General features: G+C 35.5%; 1 protein-coding gene across 13 annotated transcripts in view; it reads right to left on the reverse strand.

Moving 5' to 3' along the window:
- The window catches only part of CLOCK (clock circadian regulator), a 134,699-nt gene that overhangs the window by 105,995 nt on the left and 15,903 nt on the right, over nt 1-12,801 (reverse strand). For 5 of the 13 annotated variants that reach the window (XM_077848053.1, XM_077848054.1, XM_077848055.1 and 2 more), the window contains exon 3: nt 158-244. The exons of the other annotated variants lie outside the window; for them this stretch is intronic. The gene's annotated coding sequence lies outside the window, so the exon portion shown is untranslated. The remainder of the gene's footprint in view (nt 1-157; nt 245-12,801) is intronic. 13 annotated transcript variants of the gene reach the window in all.

The following is a 12,801-nucleotide window of genomic DNA, read 5'->3' on the forward strand; positions in this document are numbered from 1 at the left end:
ATGCCCTAAATATTTTTATAATACTTTGTCCTATGCTTCTTGCTAGGATATTGCAAACCTCACTGTATCCAATAATTATGAATTATGCAGAAAAAAAGAAAAAAACACGCATACCTCTGAGCTCAAAATGAAAACTGAAGGATCTAGTGAAACTCACCAAGTTCTAAAGATTCATCTAAGAAGAATGCAGAATTTTCCAAAGGCATCTTAAACTGTGACAGAATCAGCTTCTAAGTTTCAGCGGCTTTACAGGAAAAAAAGTAAAATAAAAATTCTGTAAAACAAGGGCAGCTGTGGAGATAATGTTAGCCAAAGCCTAAGCAACAGTATCTCTGGTATTTTTTTCCCATCCATGTATACAGCATTAATTGGGGCTTCCTATGTGCCAAGAACTGGAGATGCAGCAATGAACATGTCAGATCCCATCAAACTCTGTGGGAGCTCACTATGTAGGGCAACTCCAAATGGGATGAAAGGCTTTAAGAATCATGATGTGAGGGGAAATCATGGCAGAAATACACACCAGCGTGGTGGGAATTGGTTAGAAATGGCCTCCCCTAAAGGAGGGGCATTTAATGCAAACATGAATAGGATCTGGCCAAATGAATACAAGGCAGGAGGGAAGAGAAAGTGTTTCATCCAAAGTGAACAGCGTGTTCAAAGGGCCAGAGAGAATATGGTATTTGTATAAATTAAGTGCAGTGTGGCTGTTCAGAGTAAGAAAAGAGATAAAAAGAATATTTTCTGAGGTGAGATGGATAAGGAAGGAAATAAGAGGTGAAGCAATTTGCCCTGAGTCAAAGACTCACACAGGGCTTTGTAAAAGGCAGAGCCCATTTTAAACCCTCACCACCTGACTGCAATGTACTACTAGCCATTCTGAAGTTCTTTCCAGCCCACAAGCCTCAAAGGTCTGGGGGGTGGGGAGGTCCTTGGGAAGGAAGCTGAGGAAAAATGCTTGTGGAGGATGATTCTTTTAGGGAGCTTTTGCAAGGAAGGGCCTGAGGGACAACTGCCTTGGGCCAATAGCCAGCCTCTCAATGAATGAACAGATCAACTAACCATCAAGAAACTGCCTGCAGAATGATGGGAAAGAAGTCAGTCTTAGCATTATTCTCATTTGCTAACAGTTACCAAGCACTTAGCTTTGTGTGCAGCCCTGTTGTAAGTGCTTTACGTATGTGCTGACTAGATCCTCACAACATCCCTATGAGGGAAGTACTTTTATTACCCTGTATTTCCAGTGTGATTTTATGAAACTATCCAATCATGGCCAGTAATTCTTATTACCAATTAAAGTTAAAATGATCAGAAACATTAACATTTCTCACCACAATATTAAAAGCATTTTTGTTACTCTTCTACCAGAAAAGTACTATTTTAAATATCAATCAACAAAAATAAAAGACAACAAGATTAATTTGGTTAAATTTTTCTTAAACTAGCAGTTCTATTAAGGCCAGTGTTTGGGAAATTCTAGTCTCCTTATTCATTCACTCACTATGGTATGTCCTACATATCCAAATTCCTCCCCTCATGGAGTTTTAGTCATTGAAATGCAACAATGTACAATGTTTGCAGCTCCTGGGCAATTACATTTTTGCAGCACATCCCAAGTTATCTTTGAATGAATGAAGAACCAACAATCACACAGACAAAATCTGATGCAACACAAAAGAATCAAAACCTGAGGAAAGTCGTTTGTTAGTAAAAATATACACATGCTAAAAGAGGAAGAGAGAGTAAATAACTGTTTCACTGAGGAAAATACTCAGGAAAAATGAAAAAGAATCCTCAAAGAGAACGCTGAGAAAAAGCAGCAATCAGTGCACAGTGATGAAGGTCCTTAAGGAAATTAACGATAATGAAAATAAAAAGTGGATGAATTTTATGCAGTAGCCTTAGATTCAAGACTATAATCTAGTGATGAAAGATTAAACCTTAAATCAGCAGTCTTCACACTGGGGACCAAATAGTTTTAAGGGAATCAATTTCCAGATTCTTAATTTCCATAGTTACTAACCAGCTACTAGAATTGAAATCAAGGTCAGAACATTATACTGGCTTCTCCTTTCCTACACTCTACATTTTCTACACTTCATTTTATAATCCTTTTTCTTCCAGTTCACAAGAGAAATATCTCTCACACATCTAACAACTCACTACAATGCATTACCTTGAATGGTAAAAACATCCAAAACACTGAAGAAGTAATTTGAAATACTGATATCAGGGGAATACCCTTAATGGAAGCACTGCATCTCTAGTGTGGTATTGTCTTTTCCTATCCCCTTCACTTATGTTAATTATAATACCTAACATTAGAAAGGAGATATTTTGACCCAAATGGCCTGCTACAACTTCTGGAACTGAGAATAATAAAAACTTTTGATTTAAAAGCTCACACAAGGGACGCCTGGGTGGCTCAGTGGTTTAGCGGCTGCCTTGGTTCACCCACGGGCGTGATCCTGGAAACCCGAGATCGAGTCCCGCGTCGAGCTCTCTGCATGGAGCCTGCTTCTCTCTCTGCCTCTCTCTCTCTCCGTGTCTCTCATGAATAAATAAATAAAATCTTTAAAAAATAATAATAAAAGCTCACATGAGAGAATCCAATGAAAACAATGATGATAAATATTGAAGAGTGCTATAATTTAGTTTATCCAGGTAAAAAGCTTAAGACTAGACTCCTTACATAACTTATCTAGAATTACTTAGAATTCAAGATCTGTATTTTCTCCATTCTCCAAAAATCAACAAAGAAATTAGTACATTCTGTCAGCCACCTATGTCTTGTGTCTATGAATTGAAGATACTTTATATGGGTTTAAGGAGTTGAGAAAAGCCTTTACCAAAAAGAGAGAGAGAGAGAGAGAGCTCTTACTTCAGTCAAATCAATAGCATGTCTTCAAGTAAAAGTAGGACACACCAAAGTTAGTGTTTTAAATTTTTTATTGAGAAACACTTTTCCCCCCATATTCTATCATCTTATGAGATTCCATCATTCTTCTATTTTCATATCATCTCTTTAGAAGATATGGAAAAAACTAATGAGTCATGATGAAATAAATCTCAGAATGATGAAATAGGACAATGTTTAAATAAAAATGAATATAATGTAAGTTAGAATAACTTTTACTAAACTTAAAAACAGCTAATTTTGCCTTTGTTCTTTGGAAGACCTCAAAGAAAGAATAACGCTCATGAAATACTAGCCCTTAGAAAGAGCTAGAAATGCTACAAATAAATACATAAATAAAAAAGTACAAAATTAAAGCCAATGAATATTGATGGTATAACTAAGGGCTAATCAAAAATTGGTAAATGAAAGAATATTAATCACATACTTTTTTGCCTATCCTGTCAAACTGTATCTTAAGGTCAAAGAGACCTGGTGAGAGCCAGTCCTTCAAAGAATCTCGGCTGGTAAGAACAGAAGAAATGACATAAAAAGATGGCCAATAATCATTAATAGATTTTAAATGATTAGGAGAAAAAGTGATAGTAAATTTCACAATGGATCGTATTGCCACCAACTGTATGCACTAATCAATCTTAGCATCTCCAAAAGTGAGACAACTAGGTAGTAAGTACCTCCTGATGTAACATGTAATACATACTACTACTTATATTCTTGTTGAAAAGAGTCAAAATGGGATCAAACTTTTAGATCATATATTTTTTTTTTAAATTTTATTTATTTACTCATGAGAGACAGAGAGAGAGAGAAAGAGAGAGAGAGAGAGAGAGAGTGTCAGAGACACAGGCAGAGGGAGAAGCAGGCTCCATGCAGGGAGCCTGATGTGGAACTCGATCCTGGGTCTCCAGGATCACACCCTGGGCTGAAGGCGGCACTAAACCCCTGAGCCACCTGGGCCGCCCTAGATCATATATTCTTAACTGGAACAATGTCACACCCAAGGGGTAAAAGGATCTTTTATTTTATTTTATTTTATTTTATTATTTTATGATAGTCACAGAGAGAGAGAGAGGCAGAGAGACACAGACAGAGGGAGAAGCAGGCTCCATGCACCGGGAGCCCGATGTGGGATTCGATCCCGGGTCTCGAGGATCACGCCCTGGGCCAAAGGCAGGCGCCAAACCGCTGCACCACCCCAGGATCCCTAAAAGGATCTTAAATAATAAAAGTTTCTTAATCTCCAAAGCACAACACTATGATCTATCCCCCTGGGTCTCAGGAGGTAGACAATAAAGTAAAATAAGAAAATATTCTAAAAAGGCCCTTTAAGGGGACAATAATGAAAAAAGAAAACAAAAAGTTTATAAACACTGATTTAGATCAAACTTCCATTTTACATTACTACCAGAAGAGAATAAATGACATCAAGAAAAAGCAATAAGACAAATCCAGAATGTGAAATACTCTATAGAACATCCGATCCAGTTCCTTCAACATGGAGGAGGAAAAAGATAAAGGCAGGAGGAGGGGAGCATCAACTATTCTAAAATTTAAAAAGACTCAAGGTCTTTAGTTTTAGAAATATACTAAAAATAATTATAGATCAGTGACATGTGGAATAATGGGAAACAGTATTAGGAAAGGATAAATGAATGAGGATGCAGATGAAAAAAGACCTAATCATTAAAGATGAGTGACAGAATTTCATTATTCTATTCTGTATATTGTTGTATAGTTTAAAATATTCCATTAAAACAAAATCATGAGTTGACAAAGATTTTGCTTTCTTAGGAAATTAGAGGACTATATACATACAATAAAAAACAGCAGCTAAAAAAAAGAACAAAATAAATAAATATATCAGTTAACCCTGGAAAGATTAATTATTTAGGGTACAGAAAACTCAAAAACAAAACAAAATATCCTCAAGACATTCCTGAAGAAACTGTAGTGCATGAAACAAAACCATATTTAACAAATAATGCAGATTTCACTACACCAAGAAATGTTATAAATGCTTTACAAATATAAACTCCTTTATCCACAAACTAGTTATTATCTTAATTTTGGTCACATTAAGTGACCTAAGATTATTAAGTGGTAGAGCTGGGGATCTAAACCCACACAGTCTAGCAGTCTGGTTCTATTGCTTAAGCTTGTAACTACTAACACTATACCATGTTGCCTTTCAAAATGATACAAGCAGACAATAAATAAAGTTACTGGGGTATTAACAATGTGTTCACAGACATTCAGAGAAAGGCACAAAGATATAGCTGAAGGACTCTGTCAGAACACATTAAAAAAAACACACATAGAGAGAGAGACAGCAAACATGAGAAGAAATAAAAGACATAAAATCAATCCAGAAAACCAACATTCTGCTGGTGAGCATTTCAAAATGGGAGAACATAGAAAACCACAAAATATTACCAAAGAAATAATAAAAGAAAATTTCCCATACCTGAAGGAAGACACATGCATTTACCACAAAGGGCCTATTAACTCCAGAGAGTCCAGTTAGAAGGGCAAAAATAATTCACACCTCGACAAATATCTATCTTTAAGATTCCAGAACTACAAAGACACTAAAACTTCCAAAGAGAGAGAAGTCATTTAGAAAGTAACAAGTCTCAGAGTAAGGTCAGACTTCTCACCATCTTGACCCAGAAAAAAATAGAGCAAAACCCTAATATCTGAGGGAAAATTAATCTGAATCTAAATTTCTACACACAGCTAAACTATCAATTATGAGCCAGGCCAAAGCCATCTGAAGAACAGCAAGAATTTATTTTAGAACCTTGCACACTAAATTATAAATACCTTGTATACTAAAGTTAATTTAGGATGAGGGAGAATGCCATGAAAGAGACCTATGTGGGACCTAAGAAACAGTAAATCTAACCCAGAAATGCAGGAATATCTCTGAATGGCAGATATACAGACTTCCAAATCTATCAAGACTAAAACAGGCAGGAAAAGGGCTCTAAAAGAGAGGTCGTCAAGAAAACTAGAGATTCTATTCAACAAACAATAGAGATCATTCAAGCAGGAAACATGTGAGGATATGGTAAAGGTATCTTTTTATCTATCAAGAAAAAATGCAACTAAAGGTCATAATGGCAAGAAGATGAACAACATAAAGCAAACTAGTAAGAATATAAAGCAAACTAGTAGTATAATGCTGAAAAACATTGATATCAAATATTTTTTGGAGCTCCATTAGCATTGCAATCTCGGACCTACTGAAAATAAAACTTAACACTAATTCAATAGTTTACTGTATTTAGCTTTTCAAATCAACCTGATAAACCCAAATTCTTCTCATTACAGAACATAAATGTTACATTATAAACCTACTTAAATACTGAAGAGAAGACAGGAATGGAAATGAAAGAGTAGAAGACACATGATGAAGAAAATGATAGAAGTTTTGGTGTTCTTTTTTTACCATTATTTAAAGATTTTATTTTTATGGAATCTCTACACCCAATGTGGGGCTCAAAATTACAGCCCCAAGATCTAAAGTCACACGCTCTACCAACTGAGCCAGCCAGGTACCCAACACGTCATAGTGTTCTTATCTTACATGGTAGGGATTTAAAATACAATTATCTAAGGAATCTAAATATTTACAATTTCAAAAATATTAATAAAATAACACAGTAACTTTTAAACTTGGAATGCAGAGAGAAAAGAGGAGATTAAAAACAGAATAGGTAAGCTAAATTTTCATCTTTTTCAGTAGGAAGTGAAGAGACATAATTGAAACTGAATTAATCAAGAAATTAAAGCAGATCCCAAAGGAAGAAAAAACCTTGACACTATATGGTTTCACAGGATAATTCTCTAAAGCATTTAAAGTTCCTCAAACTCTTCCAAAGAATTAAAGAGAACACTTCCAAACTCCTTCTATAAGGCCAACATTATCCTGGTATCAGAAGACGACACAAGAAAACTACAGAGTAATATCCCTGATGAAGACAGACACAAAAATTCTCAACAAAATACTAAGAAACCAAATTCAACAGTACATTAAAAAGATTATGAACTATGATCAAGTGGTATGTGTACCTAAAATGCAAGGATGGTTCAACATATGAAAATCTATCAGTGTAATACACCACATTAAGAGAATGAAGGGAAAAAACACATGAACATTTCAATTGATGCAGAAAAAGCATCAAACAAAATTAAACACCCTTTCTTAATAAACATACTCAATAAGCCAAATAGAACTACCTCAAAATAGGATGCCTGGGTGGCTCTGTGATTGAGCATCTGCCTTTGGCTCAGGGCATGATCCCGGGGTCCTGGGATCAAGTCCCGCATTGGGTTCTCCACAGGGAGCCTCCTTCTCCCTCTGCCTATGTCTCTGCCTCTGTGTCTCTTTCACGAATAAATAAAATCTTTAAACATTAAAAAAAAAGAACTGCCTTAATATAATAAAGGCCTTATATATGAAATGCCCAAAGCTAACATCATACTCAACAATGAAAAACTGAAAAAAAAAAAGAAAAACTGAAAGCTAAAAAAAGAAAAAGAAAAAGAAAAAAGAAAAACTAAAAGCTTTTCCTCTAAGATTAGGAAAAAGGCAAAGATGCCCACTTTCATCACTTCTATTCAACAGAGTGCTAGAAGTCCTAGCTAGAGCAATTATCAGGCAAGACAAAGAAATAAAAGGCATCTAAACAGGGAAGGAAGAAGTAAAAATTTATCTTTTCATAGATGACATGTATGTATAAAACCTTAATGATTCTATATCCATCAAAAAATGTTAAAACCAGGGATCCCTGGGTAGCGCAGCGGTTTGGCGCCTGCCTTTGGCCCAGGGCACGATCCCGGAGACTGGGGATCGAATCCCACGTCGGGCTCCCGGTGCATGGAGCCTGCTTCTCCCTCTGCCTGTGTCTCTGCCTCTCTCTCTCTCTCTCTCTCTCTCTGTGACTATCATAAATAAATAAAAAATTTTTTTAAATGTTAAAACCAATAAATGATTTCAGCAAAACTGTATAATATAAAACTAACAAAAATCAGGGTTTTTTCTACACACTAATGAGTAATTTGAAAAGGAAATTAAGAAAACTGTGTTTACAATAGCATCAAAACATAAAACACTTAGAAATAAACAAAAAAAAAAGGAAAGAAAACGAAATAAACTTAACCAACTTGGTGAAAAACTTGTACACTGACAACTACAAAACACAGCTAAAGGAAATCAAAGGCACAAATAGATAGATATTCTGTAAGCACGAATTGCTTCCTATGGCTAGTGGCTTCTATTGCTCAGCAATTGGAATACTTCTATCACCAGAGAAACTGCCATAAAACAATCCTGGTAGAAATGACAGTGTAACAAAACTAGAAAATTAACAATAAAAATGTTTAAAAGGCTACCTTGTAAATAAATGTGTGCCTGTTTTTACTTCTTAATGTTCTATTTTTCACAACCCTTGCTATTTCTTTGTTGCTATACTGTTTGTGCTTATTTTGTCTATAAAGTTTCTTTCCATTTACTAAAATAAGTTTTATTCGGACTCATTTGCTTTTTGCATGTTACTCTTCTATTAATTTTTTTTTTTTTTGCGTAAGTTTTACTTAGAGCCTGTGTCAATTTTTTTTAATTTTAATTTTAATTTCACATTACTTTTTTTTTTTTTTTATAGAAACTTGCATTAGTTTTCTAGGGCTGCCAGGACTACAAACTGGGTGGCTTAAAACAACAAATACTTATTCCCTCACAGGTGAGGTATGTGCCTTCTATACCTAATTTGTTAAGAGTTTTTATCATGAAAGAATAACTTTATAAAATGCTTTTTCTGAAACTATTCAATAATCAATTATTTTTATTTTTCATTCTATTAATGTTGTGTATCACATTCACTGACTTGTGTATGTTGAAGCATCCTTGTACCCCAAGGATATATCACACTTGATCATTGTGTATGAACCTTTTAATATGCCACTGGATTCAGTTTGCTAGGATTCTGTTGAGAATTTCTGCATCTATATTCTTCAGGAATACTGGCCTCCAATTATCTTATAGTATCCTAATCTGGCTGTGGTATCAGGATAATGACTATCTTATAAAATGAGTTTGGGAGTGCTCCCTCCTCTTTTATTTTTTTGGAAAAGTGTAAGACTGGTGTTAATTATTCTTCAAATGTTTGATAAAACTCACCGGTGAAACCTGATCCTGTGCTTTTCTTTATTGGCAGGTTTTTGATTACTATTTCAGTCTCCTTAGTTTCTACTTCATTATTCAATCTTGTTATGTTATATCTTTCTAGGAACTTACCCATTTCTTTTAGGCTAATTTGTTGGCATATAATTGCTCGTAGTAGGTTCATGATCCTTTCCATTTCTGTTCTATCAGGTGTAATATTCCTTTCATTTCTGATTTTGAGTCTTTTTTTTCTTAGTCTAGCTAAGGGCCTGTCAAGTCTATCTTTTTCAAAAAACCAATTATTCAGGGCACCTGGTTGGTCCAGTCAGTTAAGCATCTGCCTTTGGCTCAAGTCATAATCCCAGAGTGCTAGGATGGAGCCCCACATCAGGCTCCCTGCTCAGCAGGGAGTGTGCTTCTCCCTCAACCCTTCACCTCACTCTCGTGCTCCCTCTCTCTCTCAAATAAATAAAATCTTTAAAAAAAATAGCTATTTTTTGAAGAAGGAAACTAATTCCTTCTTTTACATTGCTGTCCCAGTCTCTATTTCATTTAGCTCTGCTCTCATCTTCCTTCTGCTAACTTTGAGTTTAGTGTGTTCTTTTTCTAGTTCCTTAACATGTAGTGTAGTTCCTTAACCTAAGGTATTTATCACTATGAACTTCCCTCTAAAAACTGCTTTTGCTACATCCACGTGTTTTGGTATCTTGGGTCTCCACTTTTAAGTAATAGTTTATTCTTGAGGGCAGCCCCGGTGGCTCAGCGGTTTAGTGCTGCCTTCGGCCCAGGGTGTGATCCTGGAGATCCAAGATCGAGTTCCACGTCGGGCTCCCAGCATGGAGCCTGCTTCTGCCTGTGCGTGTGCGTGTGCGTGTGCGTGTGTGTGTCTTTCATGACTAAATAAATCTTAAAAAAAAAAGTTTATTCTTGAACACCACAGATTTGAACTGCACAGGTCCATTTACACGTGGGTTATTTTTAAATATATATAGTACTATAAATTTTCCCTAAAATTTTCTTAATGTTTTTTTTCTCTAGTTTATTGTAACAATATAAACGTGTATGTATGTAACATGTAACACATGTAACACACAAAATATGTATTAATCAATGGCTTATGTTGACCAAAAAGCCTTCCAGTCAACAGTAGACTTAGTAATGGTTTTAGGAAGCCAAAATTTATACACAGATTTTTGACTATGTGACTACATGGAATTTTCAACCCTACATTGTTCAAGGATCAACTGTATTTTCACTATCCTTTCACTTGCTTCAACCCACTGATTGTTCAGGTGGGTATTATTACCACACAACTGAGAATTTTCCAGTTTTTCTCCTATTGTTTCTAGTTTCATACCACCATGGTTGGAAAAGATACTTGATATAAAATCAATCTTCCTACATTTGCTAAGGCAATTGTGACTTAAGATATATGCTCTATCCTATAGAGTGTTCCTTGTACACTTGAGAAAAATGTATTCTGCTGCTGCTGGGTAGAATGTTCTCTTCTATGTATAGGTATATTTCATGTCCAGTGTTTTCTTATTTTCTGTCAAGATGATCTATCCACTGTTGAAAATGGGATATTCAAGTCCCCTACTATTATTGTATTGTGGTCTATTTCTCCCCTGATCATCTGTTATGTCCTCTTAATGAGTTAACTTCTTTTTCATTTTATAATGACTTTGTGTCTTGATACAGTTTTTAACTTAAAATCTATTTTTAACTTAAAATCTATATTTGGTATAGCTACCACTGCTCTCTTTGGTTTCCATTTGCATAGATTATCTTTTTCCATCCTTTAATTTGAACCTACACGTGTCCTTAAAGCCAAAATGAGTCTCTGGTGGGCAGCCTATATCTAGTTGGTTCTTGTTTTTTAATCCAGTCAGCCACACTAGGACTTTTGATTGGAAAATTTAACCCATTGGCATTAATGTAATTATTGATAGGTAAGAACTTACTAATGCCATCTTATTTATTTCATGTAGTCCCCTCATTCCTTTCTTCCACTTCTGTGGTCTTTGTGAACTGATTTTCTGTAGTAGTATGTTTTGATTCCCTTCTCTATCTTCTGTGAATGTACTGCAGGTTTTGCTCTGTGGTTGCCAAAAGGCTTACATAAAATATCTTATAAGAGACTGTTACTAAGCTAACAACTTTGATCACATTCAAAATCTCCATTCTTTTGTGGACACTGCTGCTATGAACATCGGGGTGCAAGTATCCCGGCATTTCACTACATCAGTATCTTTGCGGTAAATACCCAGTAGTACAATTGCTGGATCATAGGGTAGCTCTATTTTTAACTTCTTGAGGAACCTCCACACTGTCTTCCAAAGTGGCTGTACCAGTTTGCATTCCGACCAACAGTGCAAAAGGGTTCCCCTTTCTCCACATCCTCTCCAATATTTGTTGTTTCCTGTCTTGTTAATTTAAGCCATTCTCACTGGTGTGAGGTGGTATCTCATTGTGGTTTTGATTTGTATTTCCCTGATGGCAAGTGATGCAGAGCAGTTTTTCAGTGCTTGTTGGCCATGTGTAGGTCTTCTCTGGAGCAACTTCTGTTCATGTCTTCTCCCATTTCATGATTGGATTCTTTGTTTCTTGGGTGTTGAATTTGGTAAATTCTTTATAGATCTTGGATACTAGCTCTTTATCTAATTATCTAATGTGCAAATATCTTCTCCCATTCTGTAGGTTGTCTTTTAGTTTTGTTGACTGTTTATTTTGCCGTGCAGAAGCTCTTTATCTTAAATCCCAATAGTTCATTTTTGCTTTTGTTTCCCTTGCCTCCATAGATGTATCTTGCAAGAATTTGCTGCAATGTCCATAACAGCCAAACTGTGGAAGGAGCCACGATGTCCTTCAAAGGATGAATGGATAAAGAATATGTGGCATGCATATATATACATATATACACACACACACATATATATGTACATACAACATATACACAATAGAATATTATTCAGCCATTAGAAGAGACAAATACCCACCATTTGCTTCAACGTGGATGGAACTGGAGGGTATTACGCTGAGTGAAATAAGTCAATCGGAGGACAATCATCATATGGTTTCACTCAAACGTGGAATATAAGAAATAGTGAAAGGAATTATAAGGGAAAGGAGGGGAAATGAATGGGAAAAATCGGAGAGGGAGACTAACCATGAGAGACTCCTCTCGTAAACAAAGGAAGGGGAGGTGGGTGGGGGGAATAGGGTAACTGGGTGACAGGTACTAAGAAGGGCACCTGATAGGATGAGCGCTGGGTATTCCACTATATGGTAGCAAATTGAATTTAAATTAAAAAATGTAAAAATTAAAAAACTATAAAAAGAGTTAAAAAAAAACTCCATTCTTTCATGCCCCTCTCCCATATTTTGTTTTTGACATTGAATTTACTTTTTATATGTGTCCTTATAAACTACTGCAGCTATGGTTTTTAAAAATTTTGCCTTCTAACTAAACCTTTATATTACTAGTTAAACGATTATCACATTATATTGTAAAGAATACTCTGAATTTGATTTTATACTTACCTTTACCAACATGTTCTGTAATTTTATAAGGTTTTACATTACTAAGTAGCATCTTTTCATTTCAGCTTGAAGAACTCTCAGCACTTCTTATACATCAGGTCTAATGGTGACACTCTCAACTTTTTGTCTATTTGGGAAAGTCTTTAGCTCTCCTACAATCTTGGACAATTTTTCT

The sequence above is a fragment of the Canis aureus genome, chromosome 14, assembly GCF_053574225.1.
Source record: "Canis aureus isolate CA01 chromosome 14, VMU_Caureus_v.1.0, whole genome shotgun sequence".
Taxonomy (NCBI): Eukaryota; Metazoa; Chordata; class Mammalia; order Carnivora; family Canidae; genus Canis; species Canis aureus.